Below are 23,266 nucleotides of genomic sequence, written 5' to 3' on the forward strand. Positions count from 1 at the left end.
AAGGAGTATCAATTGTTCTATCATAAAGACAAATGCATGCATATGTTCATTGCAGCACTATTCACAATAGCAAAGACATAGAATCAGCCTAAGTGTTCATCAATGGTAGACTAGATAAAGAAAGATGTATACACCATGGAATACTATGCAGCCACAAAAAAATAAAATCACATGCTTTGCAGCAGCATGGATGAAGCTTGAGGCCATTATCCCAAGCAATATAATGCAAGAACAGAAAACCAAATACCACATGTTCTCACTTACAAGTGGGAGCAAAACACTGAGTACTATATGGATACAAAGAAGGGAACAACAGTTAGCAGGGCCTATTTGAGGGGAAAGAGTGAGAGGAGGGTAAGGATCAAACACTACCTATTGGGTACTATGTTTATTACCTGGGTGATTAAATGATCTGTACACCAAATCTACGTGACACACAATTTACATATACAACAAACCTGAACATGCACCTCCCTGAACCTAAAAGTTTTTTAAAAAAACATCTTGAACCAAAAATATATATGTTCCTCATACTTGTTCCTCATGCAGATCATAATTTCTTTCACAATCAGTCACACATAAAAATTACTTAAAGGTAAATGCAAAGCAAAAAATAAAAACCTATGATAAACAATTAACTGTCAGTTACATAAAGCTCTATAATCAATAACTAAAATGTATTGATTATTCATGAGGTTCAGAGACATGCCCAGTCCTAACCTAAGCTGGTATTATCCTTCCACTCACCCAACTCTAAATGGTTGTTTAAATTTCTTTTGCTTCTTTTTCTAAATTATAATAAATTAATTGCCTCCATCTCCTAGAAATCCAGATTTATGTTCTCTTTAAATACTTCACCAGTACTTTGGAGGTTAAATCTTTAAGAACAAATATTTAATGTGAGTCTCCCCATGCAAACAGCTGCTTAGAATGATTTCAAAATCAATGTGCATTTTATAGATTATATATAAAGATAACTATGACTTGCATAATGTAAACAGTATTAGTATTTGCAAATTCTAGCTATAAAAAATAACTTCCTACATAAAAATTAAGGTTCATCTACCTAAATATTGGTAAACTATGTCTTTGTTGATTTCTTATATTTCAACTTAATGATTTGTTTATTTAACTAGTGCTGTTTCATGCAGCAGAGACTTTAGAAATGTCAAACAGGGTATTTTTTTTCAAGCTGTTAGTCACAGAAAAATAAAGAATAAACACAAGCAGGTCTTTTCAATCAATTCTCATCTGTTGAATAATTACAGCCTTCTGTGAGGATTTAGCATTAGCACAAGCTTCTCATGCACATTCTAAACACTGAACTTTATAACATTACCCCAGAATACTTTTCTTTTTATTATCTATTTCTTTATACTCTGTGTTTTTTCTTTCAAATGTTATAAGCTCATAGAAAGAGTAAAATATCTTATATCATAAACATGTCAAACCAAGATTATACTATTTTCCCTAGTTAGAATTAAGTAGACAAAGAGGAAAATAAATAGACAAAGAGGAAGCATTGTAGAAAGAAAATGGTTCTTAACAACAATTCTTCAACATTGATTTGACAGAAAATAAACATGGGGAAATCCTAGCCGACCACTTATAAGCTGATTTTATGTACCAGGTTGTTTTAATCGTTTTTATATACTATCTTAATTATTCCTCACAATAACTCCAAGGTGTAGTACTAAATTTCTGCCATTGCACACGTGAGGAACTTGACACACAAAATGTTTAATCAGTTCTCCCCAGATCACATATCTGATAAATGGTGGTGCAGAATAAAAACCCGGGCATTCTGACATGAATGAGTCCATGCTCTTAAACACTCTAAATACTGCCTACTTCATAGACTTTTGTAAAAAGAAACAGTTTTAAATACAGTTAACCCTTGAACAACATGGATTTGAACTGCGTGGGTCCATTTCTATGTGGATTTTCTTTTACTTCGGCTACCCCACGACAGCACACCAATCCCTCCTCTTCCTTCTCCTCCTCAGCCTAGTTAGCATGAAGATGATGAGAATGAAGAGCATTATGATGATCCACTTACACTTAATGCATAGTAAATATATTTTCTCTTCCTTAATGATTTTCTTAACAGCATTTTCTTTTATCTAGCTTATTCTAATATAAGAATACAGTATGTATTAATAATACATACACAAAATATGTGTTCAGTACAGCTTCTGGAAAATGGTAGGCTATTAGTAGCTAAGTTTTTGGGAAGTCAAAAGTCATGGATTTCCAATCATGCAGGGGGTGGGGATCATTTCCCCTAATCCCTGTGTTGTGTAAGGGTCGGTTGTATATGTCAAACAATCAGCATAGTTTCTGACCTTTAGTAACTACCCAGTCCAGGGTAGTTATGGTGACCACTATAATGGTTATAGGTTGATAATTATGATAGTTAATTATAATTCTTGTTACTGGATTACAAAATAATTTTTATATTTTAATTTGCTTTTATATTCACAATCTCATTTTCTGTCTCCCGAAAAAAAATGGCCCTCTTTGCGATTTTTAAAAATTTTTTCAAGCATGTGTAATTTTGGCATTCTATCTCAAGCCCTCTACAAATATCAGTCAATGTTCAAAGAATGTGATAGATAATTTTTAGGAAAACAAAAACAGTGGAGTTTTTTAACAAAGTAATTTGGTACGATAAGGATTTGCTGCCTGATCTAGAATTATATTAGCATGAGAAAACTATCAATGTATCTCCTGAGTTTTTACAATATAAAGATAAACTGAGATTGTTTTCATTACAGTCACAACTTTTTAGCAGACTACATTAGAAAGAAGACATAAGGGAAGGAGAAAGAGACAAACACACACACACACACACACACACACAGAAGCTGAACAAATTATAAAATAAAAAACTCTAAGTTGTATTTTGCAAAAAGGTGGAAAGGTTTTTGATGATCTTGAAATCATAGCTTTTTTTTTTTTTTTTTTTTTTTGAGACGGAGTTTCGCTCTTGTTACCCAGGCTGGAGTGCAATGGCGCGATCTCGGCTCACCGCAACCTCCGCCTCCTGGGTTCAGGCAATTCTCCTGCCTCAGCCTCCCGAGTAGCTGGGATTACAGGCACGCGCCACAGTGCCCAGCTAATTTTTTGTAATTTTAGTAGAGACGGGGTTTCGCCACGTTGACCAGGATGGTCTCGATCTCTTGACCTCGTGATCCACCCGCCTCGGCCTCCCAAAGTGCTGGGATTACAGGCTTGAGCCACCGCGCCTGGCCGAAATCACAGCTTTTAACCTAAGGTTGAGAATTCCAAATAGTGAGGTTTTAGCTGACGGCAAAGCTTGAGGCCTAGGTTATTCCACCAAGAAGCTATTCTGACACTGATTGAATTGCATGTCAACCAGAAATGCCTACATTCCAGTAGTATCTCTTTAAATATGTGCTCCTGAACATATATTAGAAAGTAGATGCCTAACTTTGATCATTTTCAACTGAGAACAGAATGAATTTATCTTCCTTTGTCTGAAAATCATACGGGTGTTGAAAATTGCCAAGTACCAGTATCCAGTCAACATTAAGCAAAATGAATCACGGATAGCAATAGCTAGAACCATTGCCAAATGCTACCCATAAATTAAAGAAATTTTGTCTTCTTAGCGTGTGATTTATTTGGAAAGCTTTTAGTGCTAATTTCTGAAGGAAGCCAAAAATCATTTTATTGAAATGAAGCATTTTAGTGTTGAGTTCAGTTCCAGTACCAACACTGTTTCCAATAAGCTTTCAGATGAACACTTCAACATAATTCTTATTTTACTACATATTCTGGGGACTCAATTAGAAGGAATGACAACATTCCTGCATTCTCTGGATTTCACTATAAAGAGTTTGAGAGTCCAGCTTGGGTAAATTAACCAACCCAAAAAGCAATGGAAGCAGGACTCTTTAGGACAAAACCCTTTTCCTGATGATAGTCGTCAAAGCAAGTTGTCTTATAACTAAGAAAGCTAGCAGTACCAGTCTCATACAGTTTTTTTATAAATTTCCTAATGACTTTCATCATTTTTGTTTCTCCTATGGTAAAATAAGGTCATCTGGGGATGTTCCTAGCTAAATATTTCCTTCTCTACTTCAGAACATTTTCCGGGCATCAGTAATCACCCAAATTCCTCCCCAATGCCTTCACATACACTAAAAATGTCTCTTCCTCAAGATACTAAGTGTTCACAAAGTCTACAGACAGCTCGTTGTATTAAAAAATAAAGTAATAAATAACATAAAAATTGTGTGCATTGGATAAAGATGGGAAAAGCCCATAGAGAGATCTGGATTGTTGAATGAAAATGATAAGATATATTATGAAGGGTTTTCTTAAAAATTATATATATATAATTTTGAATATATATATATATTTCAAGACAAGGTCTTGCTCTGTTGTGCAGACTGAAGTGCAGTGGCAAGATCATAGCTTGCTGCAGCCTTGAACTCCTAGGTTCAAGCAATTCTCTGGTCTCAGCTTCCCTCTCGAGTAGCTAGAAGTACAGGCAAGGGTGCCTATCTAGTTTTTTTAAATTATTTTTTGTAGAGACAGGGTCTTGCTACATTGTGCAAGCTGGTCTGGAACTCTTGGCCTCAAGTGATCCTCCCACCTCAGCCTCCCAAAGTGTTCAGATTACAGGTATGAACCACTGCACCTGGTGGAATAAATTATTTTTAAAATAATCAGGTTATACTGACATCCGAAGAGTGACAGTCTTCTATGAGAATAAATGGGACACAGAAACTCCCCTATGGCACAGTATGGGAGGAAGAAACCACTATTACAAAAGTAGGAAAGAAAAACCATGGATAAAATTGTAACAAATTTTCATGTGTTGAGTGTGGACTAGCCTGTCAGTTGGTAATCTCTGGGAGACCCAGAAAGGACCTGTTCATTCATCAACTTTTTTCCAGGAGTCTCTATCAAATGCTCACAAGATGGGGCAGAGACAGAGCCTGGAATAACCCCCTCTCAATGGGACATGGACACTAAACCCCATCTGACATGAAGTAAAATCTGGAAGACACTGGGGGTAGAGTAGGAAACTCACCTGTCCCTGATCTCCAATAAAGGTACACTGCAGTGGAGGGAGGGCTAACAGCAAAAGCCACATGCAGCTGAGTGAGGGATGGGAAAGCTGCTTGAGCCCAGGTTCCCAAACTAGTATTAATAAAAAGAGAGGACTGCCAACACTGGGAGAGTGGCTGGACACCTGCCCTCACTCAAGAGCTCCTTTCAAGACCCCTCATTCATATAAGGCAGACTATGGCTGTGGGGGGTGAGCAGGGTGTGTAGTGAGGTCAGGATTCTGAAGCATGATGAAAGCACACCTCCCAAAAGCAGGTGAGCAAGGCCTTCCTAAGCCTGAAGCTAAATTGAGAGAACCAAGAGAACCGTGAATCTCCACCAAATAACATGCAATAGCAATCCACTGCTTCGGATAGAACAAGACCATGAAAAAAAAATACACGCAGCTTAGGCCTCTAGGGCCTGCAGAGAGTTGAGAGCAGGATAGAAACACTGAAAAGAGCCCTATAGTAATCCAAGCCTCACTCTAAGGAGCCACCATTGAGGAATTTGAAGACTGGCACACTGAGGGTTAACTACAGCAGCAGCAACAACAAACCCAGCTCAAGCACTGATAAGGACTGAGGGCCTGACAGGAGAAGCAGTGTGTTCATTTCAGCTGTCAGTAGTACACACCTCCATGTTTACTACCCTTACATAAAATATCCAATATTCAATGAAAAATAGTGATATGCAAAAAAAGAGGTATATATTCAAATAATAAAACAGTCAACAAAACCTGATCCAGAAATGACTCATGTTAAAACTATCAGTCAGAAACTTTAAAATAACTATAAGTTATGTGTTAAATGATTTAGTGAAGAAAGTGGACATGTATTAATAAATGAGAAATTTCATCAGAGGTGACATCTCTAGAAAAGATTCAAATAGAAAATCCAGTGTATATATAATGGAGAATTCTTTCCAGACTTATTAGCAAACTAGACAGAGTACAAAAAAGAATTAGTGAACTTGAAGATAGGCTGATAGAAATTATCCAAACTCAACCACAAAGAAAAATAGTAAGAAAAAAAGAACAGATTATCCCGAAGATGTGGGACTATCATATGGTCTTACATACACATATTTGGAGTACCAGACAAAATATAGAAAGGGAGGACAGGAGGAGTATCTGAAGAGAGAAGTTTCAAAATTAATGAAAGAAAACAAACCATAGATCCACAAGTTCAGAGAATCTAAGCAGTATAAATACCAGGCATATCACAGTCAAACTGCTAAAACCATACATCAAGGGAAAATCTTGAAGGTAACCAGATAAAAAAAGAAACATTTCTAGCAGAGGCACAAAGATAAGAATTAGTACAAATTCTTTATCAGAAATCATGCAAGCAATAGACAATGGACTAACATCATGAAAGAATTGAAGGGGAAAAATCCATCAAGCCAGAATTCTGTTTCTAGTGAAAACACCTGTCTAAAATGAGGATAAAATGAAGATTTTTTTCAGACAAACAAAATCTAAGAGTAATTATTTGCCAGTAGTCCAGCATGACAAGAAATGTCAAATGAGGTTCTCTAGGCAGAATGAATGTAGTATAAGATAGAAATTTCTATTTACACAAAGAAATAAAGGGTACAGGAGAATAAAAAATCTGTATAAATATAAAATACATTTTTTCTTGATTTTAATATATTTAAAAGATGATTGTCTGAAGTAAAAATAGGTACAGAAGCTTTTGCAAAATATAATTCTTTTGAATTATAAAGAATTCAAAAGAAGACAATAAAAGGGGAACAAATGAACAGAGAACAAATAGAACAAGAGAACTAGTAGGATGGCAAGTCAAATACAAGCATATCAACAAAGACATTGATAGTATAAAACTTTGCCAGGGGCAATAGCTCAACACCTGTAATCCCAGCACTTTGGGAGGCTGAGGCAGACGGATCACCTGAGGTTGAGAGTTCGAGACCAAACTGACCAACATGGAGAAACCCCATTTCTACTAAAAGTACAAAAATTGGCCAGGCGTGGTGGCACATGCCTGTAATCCCAGATACTCAGGAGGCTGAGGCAGGAGTATCTCTTGAATCTGAGAGGCGGAGGTTGCAGTGAGTCGAGATCCTGCCATTGCACTCCAGCCTGGGCAACAAGAGTGAGACTCCATCTCAAAAAAAAAAAAAAAAAAATAGTATAAACACTTCAATTAAAGGCCAAGATTTTCAGATTGGATAAGAAAAAGCAAGACCCAATTATGTGCCATCTAAAGAAAACCCACTTTAACATAAAGACAGATAAATTAAAAGAATGGAAAATATATGCCATGCAAATACTAATCAAAAGAAAACTGGAGTGGCAATATTAATAGTAGAATATTCCTTAGTGTTCTGAATAAGGAATATTACTGTTGATAAAGATGGGCATTTCATAATGACACACGAATTAATGCATCCAGAAGACACGATAATTCTAAATGAATACACATCTTATTACAGAGTTCAAATACACAAATAATAAGTGATGTGACAGTAGTCTTGTCGATTGGTTTGGTTTGTGCCACTACTCAAATGCTGTGACAAAGTGACTGCCCATCATCATCACCACCTTCCTGCTTCCCCAAGTTAAGTGATAATGGTTTTGATGTAGCCATCAGAAGGTCCACAACTAAATACAAATATTTTTACCTCCCAAGAAGAGAAAAATTTTCATAGCAACATGTGTCCCTAGATGTCTTTAAATAAGAACATTTTGAATGAAATTTAACAAGAGGAAGTGCCAAGAAACTAGCAGCAACACAGAGAGAGCTGGAGGGGGGAAGGATAAAATTTCAAAAAATCAGAAATTCAATCTACTTTTATGACATTGAGCTCTAAGAACATTTACTTATTACGTAGGCTTAAATTTGTATCAAGAGACTTTAAAATGAAGGGATTAATCTGTTAAGCAAAACCAAATCCAGAGACATCACTTATCTGGTGGCTATCTTGTCTATGGAGACTTGTTACTTAACTTCACACCTGTGTGGAGCTGAATGAAGTCAGAAACTTTTCATAGGAATTCAGTCAACAGGGAAAAGTGCTTAAAATGAGGGAAGGACAAATAATAGTTAACAACAATTTCCTTCAGAAGAAAATGTCATTATTTATTAATAATATATGGTTTAGTCACAGATTTTTTTTGTTACAAATTACCCTGCTTTAACTCATCGAGTTTTTCTTGTAACCAATATAATGGCTTTAATAATTATCTGAAATATTGTCGGTTTCAGATTAAACACTTGTATTAATTCATTCCCACACTGCTATAAAGAAATACCTGAGACTGAGTAATTTATAAAGAAAAGAGGTTGAATTGACTCACAATTCCGCAGGCTGTTTAGGAAGTGTAGTAGCTTCTGCTTATGGGGAGGCCTCAGGAAGCTTCCAATCATGGCAGAAGGGGAAAGGAAAGCAGGCACTTCTTACATGGCTGAAGTAGGAGCAAGAGAGAGAGGCAGGAGGTGCTGCACACTTGTAAACAACCAGATCTCCTGAGAACTCTATCATGAGAACAGCACCAAAAAGGGAACTCTACTGCCATGATCCAATAACCTCCCACCAGGCCCCATCTCCAACATTGGGGATTACAATTCAACATGAGATTTGAGCAGGGACACAGATCCAAGCCATATCAACGCTCTCACATGGAAGAAAACCTGAACATTCCACTTCAGGAGATTAAACCGTGTGGGAATCGTTTATACAATGTTTTCTACTTTGAGTAGGAAGAATGAAGCATACGGTGTATGAAAATGAAATACTAAATTGGCATTTGAGTGTAGTTACTCATTCCAACAGTGTTATCCAAAATATTTGTATGCCTCCTCATCTCCCTTAATTTTATATACCTTACAATTTCACTTTAGTGCCAAACGTGAGATTGTCCTCTAAACTCAATCCTGTCTCAGTAACTTGATTTCCATGGTTTTAGGTAATTAAAATAAAAACTTTTGAGATTCACTGAGTGAAAATCTAACCAATGTTTGACACACAAAAGGCCAACAATAAGCCCATTTTAAGTAAAAACCTCATGACCATCAATCAGCTAAGCTCCATGAGAACAGTATTTTGTTGCATTGTGGTTTCCACCCAGCTGCTAGAGTGAAGCCTGACACATAACAGACACTCCACAAATATTGTTAAATGAGAGAATATGAAAGACCCTGCAACATAGAAAAATAAATATCCATGAACTCACTGAGCCAAGAACCGTCTGAATGCATACTGTGATGACAGTCATAGAAGTGTGAACATGTATACAAAAATCAAGAATAAAGAAAACAAAGATTGGGCTTCATACAGAAATCCCTGAGCCTAGAATGTTAAACATTGTGTGGATTAATCAGACATATTGGTGGGATGGGCAAAGAGTATTTAAATACAAGACATTTCTTAGGGAAAAGGTAATAACAAATTAAACTTCTTCTAGAGTTTCTTCTAAACCCATAGTCCAGGCTTTCTAGAACAGTAAATTCTACTTTTAAGTCAATCACTCCAAAGAAAATAAAATTAGTAAACTAAATAAATGAAATAAGTAGAAAAGAATTTTCCTCATGTTTGTTGATATCTATAACCCACATTTTATTTACATAATAAAGTAGCCAGATTTGTGTCCACTTCAGAGTAATGGGCTCAATATAATTTCACCCTAGGATTTTACTCAGAAACGGATCTCACAAGTTAACTTAACAGCAACAAAAAACAGCAGGAAAAAAAACCTCACATCACTTCATCACATCATTCCCAAACTGTGTATCTCACACTCTCAGATCCACCATTTCTCACAATGCATTCATGCTTTGCTGTAGACTGAATTGAGATCTCCCAAATTCATATGTTGAAGCCCTAACTCTTCCAATGTGATGGTGTTTGAAGATGGGGCTTTTGAAAGGTAATTAGGTTTAGATGAGGTCATGAAGGTGGAGCCCTCACAATGGGATTAGTGCTCCTAAAAAAGAGACAACAGGGCCGGGTGCAGTGGCTTACATCTGTAACCCCAGCACTGTGGGAGGCCGAGGCGGGAACATCACAAGGTCAGGAGATCGAGACCATCCTGGCCAACACGGTGAAACCCTGTCTCTACTAAAAATAGAAAAAAATTAACTGGGAGTGGTGGCGCACCTGTAGTCCCAGCTACTCGGGAGGCTGAGGCAGGAGAATCGCTTGAACCCAGGAGGTAGAGGTTGCGGTGAGTCAAGAGCTAAGATCGCGCCACTGCACTCCAGCCTGGGCAACAGAACGAAACTTCATCTCAAAAAAAAAAAAAACCAGAGACAACAGAAGCTTCAGAAACTTGTCCTCTCTCTCTCTCTCTCTCTCTCTCTCTCTCTCTCTCTCTCTCTCTCTCTCTCTCTCTCATAGGAGAGCAGATAGAGAAGGAAGCCACCTGCAAACCAGGAAAAGAGCCCTCACAGGGGAACCAAATGGACCAACACCTTGATCTTAGACTTCCCAGACGCCTAAACTGTGAGAAACAAGTTCCTGCTGCTTTAGGCTCCCAGTTTATGGTATTTTACTATGGCAGCCCAAGCTGACTAAGCCATGCTTTCAGGAACTAATAGGAATAATAATAACACAGAGATAACAACGCTACAGTCTCACTGTTGAATGATTAGCCCTGTTTGAACAAGCACTGTCACATTTAGTCCTCGAAACCTCTCTCAGAAAAGGTATTACTGTCATTGTCATCTTACAAATGAAGAAACTGAGGCTCCAAGAAGCTTAAAAAGGATACCCAATTAAAGTCATGATTTAAACCAGGGCTCGCTGACTGTACAGTCAGAGATATTAAGTCCCAGACTGTATCACTCTTCAGACTTTTCAATTAATCCACCTCCAGACACACACAAAAAAAAAATTCCAAAATTTTCATGAATACATTGACATTTACATGCAAAATTACGAATGCTTCTTTTCAAACAAAGGAAGGTGCCCTCCTTACCCACAAATGTGACAACCTTGAGAATCTCTGTCCCAGTTTCAATAGTGCTATCTATTGCAATCTAATTAGCCCACTCTCTGATATTGCTAGTGTTTGGGGATAAACGTGAAAATAACCTCCAAAGTCCACCACCTGACTCCTCACCTAAACTAACTCCAAGCCAGGACTCTGAACTCCAATCTGCCTAATGTATGGCCGAATGATTAAAGTACATGTTCCGGACACAGACAAAAATGCTACTACTTACTCGCTTTGGAACCTGTTAGTGTTTTAACCTCTTGGGTCTTCAGTTACCCCATATGTAAAATGAGATCTGTGCTATCTGTCCCAAAGGAGCATTGTGCCGGTTACATAAGAAAAGATACTTAAGTGCCTCGAATACCCCCCTGGCACTTAGGAAGCTCTACCGCATGTTTGTTCAAGAAATATTAATCGTATTGGTCACATAACCCTGTTGCATGCTCTGTCTGCATGCTTTTTTACGGCAGTCATCATAATTGTAATCAAGTATTCGTGTACCCATTTACGTGATGTCTGTCTCTCCACTAGATGATGAACTCTTCAACAACAGGAACCACACCAGTTTGGTTCTCAGCTATATCCTTAATACTGGAAGAGTGTGTCACGCACAACATAAATATATGCCGAATGGATGGATGAGGAAAGAATGAGTGAATGAGCGTTCCCACTTATGCAGAGACGCTGAATGTTAGGGCTAGAAGTTTCTTAAAGAGTACAGAATTGGAAACTGAGCTTTGAGCCTTTTAAGCTACATATCAGCAAAGTAATTCCTTCCACAGACTTGGAAGCTTGTTAGGACGAAGCTTTGAAAAAAGAAGACTAGCTCTGTAGAGATGGGATGAAGAAGAGAAAAAGTATAGGTGGCATTGGCTGGAGAGTCACAAGACCACAAGAAACAGTAATTCACTGATGAAATTAAAATAGCTGGACCAGGCAAGAGAGTGTTCATAGTCAGCTGTCACATCCATTGTTGTCAGTGAGCAAAGCAGGAAGGAGTTAGAAGGCAGCTTTGTTTGGTTAAGTTCAAAGACTTTATTTTTTAGACCAGTTTTAGGTTCACAGTAAAATTGAAAGAAAGACACAAAAAGTTTTCATATACCTCCTTCCCCCTCAACACACAGCCTAGGAGGCAACTTCTGAGTTCATGTGAGAAGGTGCCTTTGAGAAGAGGAAAGCTTGGTCTCTGATAAGTAAAACTGGCCTGCCCATGTCTATATTGTGTTACGATTGTTTCATTGGTTAAGAGGGGAGAAATGAAAGAAAATCTAATTTGTGCCCAAGGGAGGTGCTCCAGCTCATGGCATTTGGGTACGGGGGCATTTGACATAAAATCCATGACTGAGATGAGCTTGGGTTATAATGATAACTGCACTCTGCCTTTTACATGTGACTCCTTTGTGAGGGAGTTACAAAGAGTCAACAGAGCATCAGGCTCTATTAAATGAGCTCCAATTATCAACTTCACAGGAAGGAAGGTGATTAAAATTTAATGACATATCCCAGCTTGTTGCCATTCAATAGGATTGCCATCATCTTTCTGTCAAGGAGAATAAAGAAGTGGGAAATATTTAAAAGAAAAAGAAAAGAGTAATATTTAAAGGTAAAATTCTTTATCTGACAAGGTAGGAGAATAAATTAGCCATGTAAAGAAAAATATCAAAAGTGCTTTTGCCATATAATTACTAACTTAGAGTCTGCATGTCAAATGGTTACTATTTAGGGATTTAATAGGAAAAGGAATTCTCAGTATGTGCTTTGACTTCTAATATGCTTAGTCATGACATTCTTATCAATACTCCCCACATTAAAATTCCTATGCTTTGCACATTTCTCAGTTAAATGGGCCACTAAACATGTCCTTTAGTTTGATTATAATGTATGACAATAAAGTAACAATTCACCTATGTGGTTCAAACTGACATTCTGTGGAATTGTAATAGGCTAGTTTCAAGACCATTTGAGGAAGTATTTTTTTTTTTTCCAGCAGCATCACTGGAAGAAGTAAACACACTACAAGACAAGCAGCACCCCCTGATGTAGATCACTCATTTGGATGCATTTGTTGCAACTGAAGAACCTGACCAGGGGGTTCCACCCAGGAAGGCATAGGGGGCTCTAAAAAAGCCCTAAAGAGAACTCATGGGAGACTCTGGAAAGGACAAGGATATGGGCACAAGGCATAAAGAGTTCGAAGCAAAGAATGTGTGTAGCAACCTTTCACTGGTCATTCTTAAGCTATAAATTACATCAATGTGACTGCAACATGTGACAAACATGATAGCTTTCTCTTTGTGACCAATTATCTAAAACCAATTTGCAGCAAAGCAAATCGTGTAGGCTACAAGATGAAGCTTTGAAAGTCTTGATTACACCTAATCTTTATATCAAGTTATCACAGAAGCAGATCTCAGGGGAGCACCAACCTACTGAGAGCCAGCACCAGCCAGTCTGGATGATCCTGGGGCAAGCATCCTCACTGGCCCCACATGGTCCTACATCACTGCTCTAGTCAATAGGATGCTTCTGTTTTTCTCTTTCCCATCCCCAATTTCTCTTTTCCTCTCTTTTTTTATCTTGTACCAGCCAATTGTTAGAAACACATGCAAGCATGGCCTAGGTTTGCTAACCACACTTAAGAGCTTCCAGTTTAGAAAGAGCAGTTGTGCCCTCAGAAAGTTCAGAAAGATGACCACAGAGCTGTTGGGTACATGCCCTGTGAATAAGTCACTGTGGTGGTCGCCGATGCACACTCAGATCCCCCTTCAATAGGACCTGTTGTCCCAGCTGTTGGGAGTGCTAATGGCTTCTTTTGAGATTCCTTCAATGGAATCAGGCTTGGTGGCACATACCTGTAATCCTAGCTACTATGGAGGCTGAGGTGGGAGGATTATTTGAAGCCAGGAGTTTGAGGTTATGGTGAGCTACATTTGTGCCACTGCACTCCAGCCTGGACAACAGAATGAGGCCCTATCTCTGAAGAAAAAGGAGACTGCTTCAATGACAGAGCACCGCCTCATCCAAGGTCACATCCCAAGGTTACGTCCCTTCCCTGAATGGCTAACAATCACTGACTGAGTAATGAGGGCATGTAGAGGTGTTGTTGATCTCAAGAGCATTCTACCATAAGCATCATGCAGGTGAAACACGCAGATTCTGCTCTCTGGTACCCAATCTATAATATTCAGTAACATAAATGATCCCAGGAAAAAATGTCCTAAGATGGGGTTTTGGAGCTGGATCATGGATCACTCCCTGACCAGCTAGCAAAAAGGACTTCTCTCTGGTGCTAGGTAAAGCACAGATAGCCCCTGACATAGGGCAGCAGTTCAATTCTTAAAACTTTCAGCAGTGGTCACTTGGGATGGTATACTAGTAGAAGAAAGTATATTAGGTCATGTCTGAGATATATAGGACAGAGTGGCTACAAGGATAATAGAATTAGTTGGTTATTGCTATGCTAGATATTACAGAGGAGGCAGCAGTGGGAGAGTGTGGGGGGTGGATGAGTAGCTGAGTGACTAATTACTGATTAAAAGTTATATGCGAAGCCAAAGAGCTTCCTTGACAGATTACAAAGAGGTTTCACCTTCTGCAGACAAGGCAGAGAAAGCTGAGGACCAGACCCAGGATGTAATTGCCAGAGCAGCAGAGTCCCAAATAAAGTTAAATTCCTAACCAAGCAAGAGCTACTATACCAAGGTCAGATCCTTGGTTGGAAAAGGATGGGGCTATGACGCTGGATGAAACATCTCAGTTGATGCCCACCAAAAACCTTAGATAACCAGATCAGAGTCCCCAGAGCTCTCTGAAAGCTACAGAAGCAGCCCATTCTTACCTATCCAGAACTAACACTTCTCCTATCCTTGCTTGAAGATGAGACACAAAGAGCTTTCCCCTCTAGAAGATAATATGTAACCTCCTCGAAAAAGAGACTCCACCAGAGCTGCTGCAAGTTCCAGCCAGCTTGGACAAACAGTGGGATACATGAAATTGAATTCTGAGGGTGCTTGGTCAAGACGACCAGAACAAAAGGTTGGATTTTTAAAATATTATTAATTTGAGAGTATTCTCCTGGGAAATAATACCTAATCCCTTGGCAAAGACCCCAGGAGATGGTGTGAACTTGCTACTAGCAAGACTCCAAAAGGTATGGAAAAAGCCAAGACCCATGCTAAATAAGATGAAAAAGTCAGAATTGGATGACAGGTGGTGGAAAGTGGCTTAAAAGCCTAAAAGAAGAGTCACACTGAAGTGGCTATACAACATAAAACCTGAAAACCCACCAGATGATTATGTTTCTTAGGAAGGCCTGGAGGATGTACAGATTGCTAAGGCCATAGGAGCAAACTAGTGAGAGAGTAGGTGATGGGAGGAGAGATCATTACACTGCCAGGCTCGTGGACTGCAACACAGAAGATAGCATCTTGAAGCAGTAGAGGCTACTCAGCAACACTTAGGTGTCAAAATCCAGGTGAGAGTAATTATAATAATGAGCAGTAAGGCTGAAGTCAGGGGAACCTGAGGAGAGTTATTGGGATGGTTAACAGAAGACAGTATCCTAGAGGCCAAATAGACCTAAACCAATTTGATCGATTCAGTTTGCAGCATCAAAATAAATCAACCATGGATTATGAGGAGTCTGAGGGTGATATCTCCTATCAAATGTTAGAATCTTTTGCAGAATTTCCAGATATGAGCAAGTTTTTGTACAGAGAACCCACTGACTAACAGGGCAGGTCTGCAAAAGGAAGGAGCTCTCCAATACCCTCTATCACCACAGCCACGTGTACACAGAATTGATTGCCCTGGTCTCTTCCTAATGGGACCTCTGGCCATTTACACCAAGGAAAGATCCAAATATTTTTAGGACCATTAGAAACAGGGCTGAGTTGACATTGGCACCTGAAGTCCTGAAGCATCATCATAGCCTGTCTCTTAGAATGGGAGTAGTGAGAGCCAGGTAATAAGTGGAATCCTACCATGCTTTTGTGCATAGTGATTCCACTGGATCCACAGCCCCACCTGGTGATCATTTATCAAATCCCTGAATATATAGTTAGAATAAATATACTTAATAGGTAAGTACAACAGCCATGTTAAGTCCTTAGCCAATGAGGTCAACACTATCATAATGGGGACTAAGAAACGAAAGCCTTTGAAACTACCCCTCTCCATAGATGGAAGCTTTGCTACAGCCTCACTTATGGGGTACCCTTGAAAAACAGTAGCCACAGAAAATTGTTTCAGTGAGCAGCATTTTGAGTAGTGCACCGGTCATCCACTTTATATCGAAGAAAAGCACCAAGATTAGAATATATATGAAATTATGGGCAGTGAAAACGGCTTGGGTGGCTGGTCAGGATCCTGGAAAAAAAACAAAATTGAAAAATCGAGGATGAGATGTCTTGGGTAGGGACATGTGAACGGACATATGGAAGTGGGTATGAAGTGTGACCTTAATTTGCATGTTAGTGCCCACCCAAGAGCACTAAACAAGCAATCAGTTGATATCAGTGAACCTCTGTAATCAGCTGTCCCAGTGGTGACATGGTGAGCATAGGAGAGAGCTCAGACAGGAGGGATGGAGGCTGAGTTAACAGCATGGGTCCAACAGTCCAGTTAAGGGCAATCTAGCTCCTGCCACTGCAAAAGATCCACCTGCCTGCACAGAGAGCAACACTGAGTCTTTAATATGGCACATGACTTCAAGGAAACTAACCTGACAAATAATTTGTAGTGCCACATTGACTGTATCAGATTTCCTCTACTCTGGAAAGGCAAGAAATTCATTCTGAATGAAATAGACAAGTGTTTTATGCTTTCCCGCCCATAGGACATACGGGCTGTCTGATTTATTGGCACGGGATCCCACATAGCATTGTATCAGACCAGGGCACACACTTTTAATAAAGGAGTTTTGAAAGTGGACCCATGACTATGGAATCCACTGGTCATATCACAAAACACAGCAACCGGAAGCTTCCAACCTGATATAGCATTGGAATGTCCTGTTAAAGGCATAGTTGAAGCCAATACTTCGGGATGCAATATTTTATAGGCTGGGGCACCGCCCTTCAGGATGCAGTACACATGGTAAATTGAATGCTTTTATATGGTGCCTTATCTCCAAAAGGAAGAATACATGAGTCCAAGCACCAAGGGATGGGAGATGGAGCAATGCAAATTCCCATCACTTCCAGGGACCAACTTGAGAAATTTGTGCTTCTCTCTTCTTAACTCTGGGCTCTGAAGGTTTAGAGGTTCCGATTGCTACATAGAGATCACTTTTGTCAAAAGATACACAGAGAAACCTATTGAATTATAAGCTATGACTGCTGCCTACTCACTTCAGATTTCTTATGCCAAGGGACCAACAGACAAGAAGAGTCACCGTTCTAGCAGAAGAAATATTTCCTAATCAACCAGAGGAGGTAGTGTTGCTGTTACACAGTAGAAGTACAAAGGAATAAGTCTGGTGTCCCATCAATCCACAGGGTACTTTTGAAACTTTTTGGCCTAATATTTTTTTTGTAATTGGGCAAGTGTAGCAACCTGGGCTTTATAAGAGCATGGTGATCAGGGCTCAAATTCCTCTGGATTGCAACACCAGGTAAGCCACTAGGACCAGCAAAGATGCTAGCTGAATGTAAGAGGAATCTAGAACGAGTACTTGGAAAGGCATATGAGTAGCAATTGTCACCCTAGGACCAGTTTCAGTGCTGGAGCTATCATTCCATTGTGCTAACCTGCTTCTTCCAGGATTCCCCCAGGAGGAAGTCCTCTGGAATCCTGATAGAGCTGATCCCAGAATAAATAGGAAAACCTAAATTCAAGCCAGGCACAGTGGCTCACACCTATAATCCCAACACTTTGAGAGGCCAAGAAGGGCGAATCATGAGGTCAGGAGTTCAAGACCAGGCTGACGAACATGGTGAAACCTCATCTCTACTAAAAATACAAAAATTTAGCCGGGCATGGTGTCATGTGGCTGTAATCCCAGCTACTCAGGAGGCTAAGGCAGGAGAATCACTTGAACCCGGGAGGCAGAGGTTGCAGTGACCTGAGATCGTGCCACTGTACTCTAGCCTGGGAGACAGAGCAAGGCTCTGTCTCAGGAAAAAAACAAAAAACAAACAAAAAACCTAAATGCAAGCAGCAGGAGGAATTAACTGCCCAAATCTCCCTCCAGTGAAGAACTCACCCACTGCTGAGAGTGCTGTTGGCAAATAGCATTTAGTTGTCAGACTATTCACCGATTGCCTCAGCAGCAGAGCGCTGCCTCGTCCAAGGCCACATTCCTTCCCACATCTAGTGATGAAGGTACATAAAAGCCTGGCATCTCAACACAACTCCGGGGAGTTCTGCAGGACCATTCTAGCTAGAGTCTCTGTGGAGTCAGCCTAGGCTATCATTAGGCCACTTAGTTGGCCTACATCACACACCAAGTTCTCCCTCAGCCCAATCCTGCTTCCCATTTCTCCCTTGCATAGGTATCAATCCCAAGGATACTCCTTAGTAAACACCCGCACACTAGACTCTAGCTCAGAGTCTGCTTCCCAGACATCAACCTAGGTTTCCTCAACTATAAAGCATTAATCTCACAGGTAAATGATCAAATGGCATGTTCACCATATGAGCACTTTCAAAACCGTAAAGACATACAATTACTATTATTATTTAAATAATTATGCTCCCAATTCTTTATTCCTTATATTTTTCTGGTGTGATACACTTTTTGAACCTGCTAAAACATGAAATCCATGTGGTTCTAGCTCTAGGGTGTGGTGCATTTGCTATGCTGAAAAGGCAAAAAGGGTTTTGGATACAAACATCAACCTTACTTCGCCTGCACAAAATAAAAAGCTATCTGATACTAGCACTTTTTAAAAAAAGTTATTGGCTTATATCATGTTGCCTATGTATTGCTATAGAAGCAGAATGAAAAAAAAATCCTTTATCTACCCTAAAGGATTTTTTAAATAAACAAAACACAACATTAACCAAAATAAAACCATTGGCCTTAATCAGGTTCTTCTTTGCCGTCAGTGCTAACTCAGTGAAGCGGGAGTGGTTACTACCTGTTCTCTCCCTGGGGATGAACAAACAGTCTGCTTTGCTCTATTAATTAACTTATGGGCAGGAAATGGGTGTCAAATAGGCTAGCATCTCATCTCTGTGGTCTTATAGTCATAAAATGTAGCCAACTGATTTGAAAATAGCCAGCTGCTTCAATCTGTTGTGGATGCTCTGGGTAGAAGATAAGGCAAAAACAGTCTGGATGAGCTAGCTACTCTCAAAATATCCAGTGGCTTGATCACCTATGAAAACAGCATCATACTAACAGTTTGATATTATTGTCATTTGCTTAATAGCCAGACCCTAAGTTCACAGACAATTTAAGCAGCTCACAGTTGAGCTGTGAATGAGATTCAAACACAATTTACCCATTTGCTGGACCGCTTGATATTGAAACTCTGCAGAAAACTCTATCATCAATACTTCCTGTCACCTGAGTCACAGACAGGACAAAGGCATCTGTGACAGCAAACTTTAGTCGTCACCCTTTCTCATCTGGGCATGAAAAGGCAGAAGCTCACAGCAAGGAAGGGAATCTGGTGGGAAGATGTCACTTAGACGTCTGCCAGTGCCCATCACAGAGCCTGAAGCATAGTAAAGGTGCATGTGATAAATTTCCACTGAAGGTGAACGGTCCAACCTCCACCTCTCCTACCCAGACCCTTTCTGAAATCTTGGACACTTAGTAAAATAGGATGGATAATTGCATCAAACACTGAAAGCAAGTTGAAATTTTTGGTTAATATTTTGTGAACTAGTCTTAAAAAATTAGAATCAGGTACAAATTTTATGATACATAATGTTTCAGGTCAATAGTTTTTAAACATTTTCAGTAGGAACATTAGATCCTTCTGATGTACCTCAGACATTCCACACATTTTTAAGAATATATATTTCAATTTTAAAAAATAGTGATAAGAAAACAACAAATGCACTCAAATATGTTGTATACCAAAGAATATCATCACCACTTACAAATTAATGTGCTTGCCAGGTAGGTCAGTAAAATTCCCATGCCCACTCTGGGCAAATCCAAACTTCTATAAATATGTCTTTAATTTAGAGGCTACACCCTGCCTAAATCTTTTTAAAATTCAATCCTGCCCTTATCAGTTCATGTAAGATTATACAACGAAGTGCACAACTACACATGTGCTCAACTCAGTGAAAGTGGCACAAGGTTTATGGGCCTCCTCCACTTGTAAGTAGTTGTCATTATTAATTACAAGGTTTCAGTGCTTGTTAGTCATGTGACCTAACAACTAAACCACATGATAAGATTTTACTTTAAACTCTTTGAGCTTCATGGACCAGTGAGCTTTTACTGGATAGTAAGCTACCTCACACTTAATAGCTTAAAAAATTTATTTAGCACATTATTATGTGTTGGTCAGTAACTTGGACTGAGTTCAGTTGGGTGCCTCTTCTGTCTTTTTTGAGCTCACTCGTGCATCTTTTGCCCACTGCTACATTACTACTGCTGATCTTGGTCTCTCTCACATGTCTGGGGCTTCAGGTAGGACAGCTCATCTTTGTTCCATGTGATCTCATCCTCCAGCAGGAGACTCAGGCTTGTTTACATTGTGGTGGCAGAATCCAAAGAGCGAGAATAGGTGTGTGCAGATTCTTGTGATCCCGGCTCAGAACTTCTCCACCATCATTCCACTGCATTCTAGTGGACAAAGTAGGGTAGAAGACCAGCACAATTTCAAAGGCTGGAGAAATAGAATTTCTCTCTTGATGATAAGAGAAGAATTTTTGCCCATTTATGCAATTACCTACTTGATGCTCTTATCTGTACATATTAGAAAGCTCATGTAATTGTTGAATTAAATATAATGACATATAAAAATCACAGGACTGCCTTGGAAACTCTCAATAAATAAATGGTGACTTTTTCTTCTCATTTCCCTTTCAAATTAAGGAGGTGGCATCACAAAGCAAAGAGATAACTTTGTTGTGTAGCTTGCGGACCTTATATTATTATTTTAAGGTTTAAATGGAAATGCTTTTGGCTAACTTTATTAAATTATGAAATAAATCCATTAATCATAAATCTATATAAAATTAACTTAATTATACATACACCTCTGTATGATAAGTCACATACACAGAGGAATTCTATACCAACCTGTATCTGTGTGAAACTTATGTCTAAAGAGGCCTCCATGAACTAACTCCTCCCAGTATTCAATCCCTGGAATCTGGGCTGTTCCTAAGACTCACAACCAATCGAATATGATGAAAGTAGCGCTTCCAAGCCCAGAAGTTAAGAGAGTGGTACTTAAGGAAGTTGCACCTCCTTTGTCCTGAAACACTAACTGGCCTGGCCTTCCATGTAAGGGTAAGGATGCCAACTATTCCCCACTGCCTCCAGTTGTTCCAGCCTTCAGTTATTGGAAGCATCACAGATGAAGCCCATACGGCAGGGAGCAGAGATTAATCATCCTTCCTGAGGCCTAGATTCCTGGTTCACGGAATCATAAATACAATTGGAATAATAAAATGGTTTCATTTTTGTTTTTATTTTTGTTTTGAGATGGAGTCTCGCTCTGTCACCCAGGCTGGAGTATAGTGACACGATCTTGGCTCACTGCAACCTCCGCCTCCTGGGTTCAAGCAATTCTCCTGCCTCAGCCTCCCGAATAACTGCAATTACAGGCACATGTCAAAGCACCCAGCTACTTTTTCTGTTTTTAGTAGAGATGGGGTTTCACCATATTGGCCAGGCTGGTCTCAAACTCCTGACCTTGTGATCTGCCTGCCTCAGCCTCCCAAAGTGCTGAGATTACAGGCATTAGCCACCACACCCAGCTGGAATAATAAAATATTTTTAAGCCACTAAGTTTTGGGGGCAGTTTGGAATGAAGCAATAGATGATTACAACAACCAGGAAAACCCTGGCCAAAACTGAATATTTCCACTGGGAGCCGAGAGCATAAAGCCATTACCACAAAACTGCTGCTAGAGACACACAGTTCATTGATCTGTGAATCTAAGAGAAACTCAGAAATCAGGAAGGCTGACGTGATTGAAAGAAGGCGGGCGAGGGGAGTGTGGTGTCACTATGGTGTCAAGACCCAGTTAGACTCACAGTCTATAAGGTGAGGTTTATGAGCAGAGCAGCTGTGAGGCCGGGATCTGCTCAGTCGGCACAGCCAGTTCCCAGAGCACTTAGTTCAGTATCCTCTGCAGAGCCTCCTGAAGGCTCAACAGAAAACCAGGTTCATGAGCAATGAAGTCCTGGAGCAAAGCCAGGTGCTTGGGCCTGGGCGAATGTTCATCACAGAACTCATCTGGATATACAGAACACAGATAACACCATGACCTGCAAGTGCTGCTGGGGGAAGCATGTTAGAATGTGGTGATCACAAACAAAGCAAGTGTAACGAATGCTTTAATGGCTCCCTGAAGCCCTGGTTCTCACCCCACAGCCTAGTTAGGCACTGTCAGGAAGCCCCAGCAGCAGCAGAATGTGCCAGCCCAAGGTACCCTGCCATAAGAAATGCAGCATCCTTTCAAACAGAGACTTAGGGGAAAAGAAAGTCTCAGAGCTGCTAACACTGATGCTGGATCTACTACCATGTAAATGATGATGCTGAGAAGAAGTTATCTGGGCTCTTCATCCACATCTGTACATTCAGATACAAACCCTAGACATTTATTGAACATCTGCCCTGTGTTCCAAGTTCTTCTGGAGCCTCTAGGAATATGGGATTATGTGGAGGAACAGGAACGCCTTTACACTGTTGGTGGGAGTGTAAATTAGTTCAACCATTGTGGAAGACAGTGTGGTGATTCCTCGAGGATCTAGAAATATAAAAATACTACTCGACCCAGCAATCCCATTACTGGGTATATACCCAAAGGATTATAAATTGTTCTATTATAAAGACACATGCACACGTATGTTTATTGTGGCACTGTTTACAATAGCAAAGACTTGGAACCAACTCAAATGCCCATCAATGGTAGACTGGATAAAGAAAATGTGGCACATATACACCATGGAATACTATGTAGCCATAAAAAAAGGATGAGTTCATGTCCTTTGCAGGGACATGGATGAAGCTGGAAACCATCATTCTCAGCAAGTTGACACAAGAACAGAAAAGCAAACACCACATGTTCTCACTTATAAGTAGG

Source organism: Aotus nancymaae, unplaced genomic scaffold (genome assembly GCF_030222135.1).
Source record: "Aotus nancymaae isolate 86718 unplaced genomic scaffold, 86718_ANA_hifiasm-v0.15.2.pri h1tg000016l, whole genome shotgun sequence".
Classification (NCBI taxonomy): Eukaryota; Metazoa; Chordata; class Mammalia; order Primates; family Aotidae; genus Aotus; species Aotus nancymaae.